Genomic DNA, 3,695 nt, shown 5'->3' with positions numbered 1-3,695 from the left:
AGGCCAATCCTCAAATTCATATGGAATGGCACTAGGGCCCGAATAGCCAAAGCAATCTTGAAAAAGAACAAAGTAGAGGGACTCACACTTCCTAATTACAATACTACTCTAAAGCTACAGTAATCGAAACAGCCTGGTAAGGTTTCAAGACATAACTATTAACAATGGAGTCTTAGATTTGACACCAAAAGCATGAGCATGAAAAGAAAAAAGTAGATAAATTGAACTTCATCAAAATTAATTAAAAAAACTTTTTTGTATAAAAGGACTTTATCAACAAAGTGAAGACACAACCTACAGATTGGAAGAAAATATTTAGGAACCATATATTGGACAAGGGTTTAATATCCACAATATATAAAGAACCCCTATAACTTCACAAGAAAAAAACAAACAACACAATCAAAAAAGGCGCAACAGTCTTGAATAGACGTTTTACAAAAGAAGAAATAAAACTAACCAACAAGCACATTAAAAGATGCTCAAAGTCATGTAGTTGTTGTTGTGTGCCGTTGAGTCGATTCCAACTTATAGCTACTGTATATAACAGAGTAGATTTGCCCCATAGAGTTTCCTAGGCTTTAATCTTTACAGGAGCAGATCGCCAGGTCTTTTCCCCTTGTGTGGCTGGTGATTTTGAGCAGTAGACCTTTCAGTTAGCAGCCAAGCACTTAGCCATTGCACCACCAGCACTCCTTCATTAGTCATTGAAAAAAAAAAAAACTGTTGCAGTGGAGATGATTCCAACTCATAACGACAATATAGGACAGAACAGAACTGCCCCATAGGGTTTCCAAGGAGCAGTTGGTGGATTCGAACTGCTGACCTTTTGGTTAGAAGCTGTAGCTCTCAACCACTGCGTCATTAGGACTGGCCACACCTGCTAGGATGGCTGTTATTAAAAAAAGACAAAACGGAAAACCACAAGTGTTGGTGAGGATGCAGAGAAATTGGAACCCTCACGCATTACTGATGGAAATACAAAATGGTACAGCCACTGTGGAAAACAGTTTGGTAATTACTCAGAAAGTTAAACATAGAAATCACCATGTACCCAGCAACCCAAATCCTAAAAAAAAAATTGAAAGCAGGAATGCAAACAGAAACTTTTACACCAATTTTTATTATAGCACTATTTACAGTAGCCAAGAGGTGGAATCAACCCAAACGTCCATCAACAAAATGAATGGATAAACAAAGTGTGGTACATACATACAATTGATTATTACTCAGATATAAAAAGAAATTAAATCCTGATAAACATAGATGAACCTTGAAAACATTAGACAGAGTGTAATAAGTCAGTTATAAAAGGATAAATTTTGTATGATTCCTACTTATATGAAATATCTAGAATACACAAATGTATAGAGACAAAAGTTTATTAGTGGTTACCAGGGGTGGGAGGGTGGGGGTAAAAGGGGATCATTGCTTAGAGGGCACTGAGTTTCTATTAATGGTGATGGAATAATTTGGAAATGGATAGTGGTGATGGTTGCACAACATGATGAATGTAATCAAAGCCAGTGAATTGTACATGTAAAAAAATGTTGACTTGGCTAATGTTTTGTTCTATATATTTTTACCACGTTGAAACTATTTTTAAAAAGTTGATTCTTTAAAAAGATCAATACATTTGACAAACTCTTAGAAATGAAAATGATTATAGGGAAAACCTATGAATAACCTTATGGCAACACATTTGACAATTTAGTTAAAAATGGACAAACTCCCATAGTTATCAGTTACCAAAACTGACTCAAGAAGAAATAAAAAATCTGAAAAGAACTATAACAAGCAAATACCTTTAAGTAATTATTGAATCTTCCCACAAACTAAAGCCCAAGCCCAGATGATTTCATTTGTGATTTCTATCAAATATTTAATGAATACTCCCCAAAATCTTACAGAAAATAAAAGAAGATCTAACCAAAGCCAGACTAAGACAAAGCCTATATACAGATACTTTCATAAATATCAACACAGAAATCCTCAACAAAAATGTTAGTTCAAAAATACTATCCAGCAATCCCACTCCTGGGAATATATCCTAGAGAAATAAGAGTCATCAAAAGAATACTCATATGCACACCCATGTTCATTGCAGCATTGTTCACAACAGCAAAAAGATGGAAACAGACTTCCAGGCAACATGGCGCTATAGTCAGAAGCACCACACAGTCCCTCTGCAGCAAAGATCAGAATAACTAAGTCAAACAGAGTCAGACGTCAATCCTGAAACCCTAAATATCAAATGAAGAGATAAAGAACTCAGCCAAGCACCGAATGAAATAAGAAACAGACCAAGAACAGAGAGTGAGGAGAGATACATGCAGAGGTCCCCTATCGGTTACTACAGTGCGGATCTGCCATATTGGACTCCTATTGGAGATCAGCAAACAGGGGGTATGAGAAAGCAGCTTCACGGAGCTTCCAGCAGGAGACAGAACAACTGGTAACCAGCAATATACACTTTCAACCCCCCACCCTTCTTCACCGCACTTAGCCTCCTCTGCTTCCTGCAGCCAAAGTCTCTTGGCCGGGAAGCACCAGCTTCTTCCCAGTGTCGCTTGGATTCCACCCACCTGCACTGGCCGGCTCCCTGAGTGTCTTTTGTTGTCTGCTGGTGTTGCTTTTTTCTGCTTCTTTAGATTTCTTCCTTACCTCTCACCAACTCCCCCTCCTTTCTCTCAAATACCTGGCTCCGTGTGCCATCTTGACTCCTTCCTGAAACGCTGTGAAACACCGCTCGACTGTGAAACTGCCTCCCGGCCTGTGCCACCACACTGGTGGGACACACGGGGCTTTTTGTTTCTTTATTTGTTTGCTCTGATTTGTTCTGCTTTGATTTATTTGTTTGTTTTCTTCTTCTTTTATCGGCTTGGGAGCCTCTTCAAGACAGGCAGTATCGTGTGACTTGGAAGCTACTCCCTTACTCTGCGGAGATGCACAGGGACATCCCTGGGGAAATTTCTTTTTTCTTTTTTGTTTCTTTGTTTTGTTTTCTTCTCTCTCTTATTCCCTTTTTGTCTTTCTTCATTTCCAGTTGCTTGATTTATTCATTTTTTATTTTACCTTTTTTCTTTTTTTTTCACTTTTGTTTTTCCCCATTTCTCAGACTCTCATCTCTCCACTCCAATAGCAAGCTCTCTTAGCATTCTTTTCTGTTTATGTGTGTTTTTGGCTCCTGTTCCTCTCTCCTCTCTCTCGTCTTTCCCATACCCATCTTAGCTCCACACATCACAAACTACACCCTCCTTCTGGCCTACATACACCATGCACTTAACATCACACTCCCAAGCAGCACAGTCACAACCTACTGGAACCTGCCCTGCACTGCTTCCCGGTCTGCACTGTCAGCCCTGGTACGTGCCACAAACAACCCATCCCAGCAACTCTCCTTCAGCTTGTCCTGTCTTTCTGTATATACCTGAGTGACTGACCCTGCCCATTGGAGAAGGAGGTGAAAATTATCGTGCCCACAGATAAGGAAACAGCAAAGAACGCACAGACCACCTCCTCAGATATAACTAAATAAAACAAAAAAGCAGGACAAGACAAACAAAACTACCATCAATAAATGAGGAAAATAACCACTGAATGCCCCAAAGACAGCAGACAATATAAAAACATTTACAAAAACAGGACAGGATGGTTCCAGTAGGTTTCCAAAATAAAACACCAGATGACTTTCC

Source organism: Trichechus manatus, unplaced genomic scaffold (genome assembly GCF_000243295.1).
Source record: "Trichechus manatus latirostris isolate Lorelei unplaced genomic scaffold, TriManLat1.0 scaffold00051, whole genome shotgun sequence".
NCBI lineage: Eukaryota > Metazoa > Chordata > Mammalia > Sirenia > Trichechidae > Trichechus > Trichechus manatus.
The sequence above is the reverse complement of the archived record's forward strand: the minus strand, read 5'-3'. Positions refer to the sequence as shown.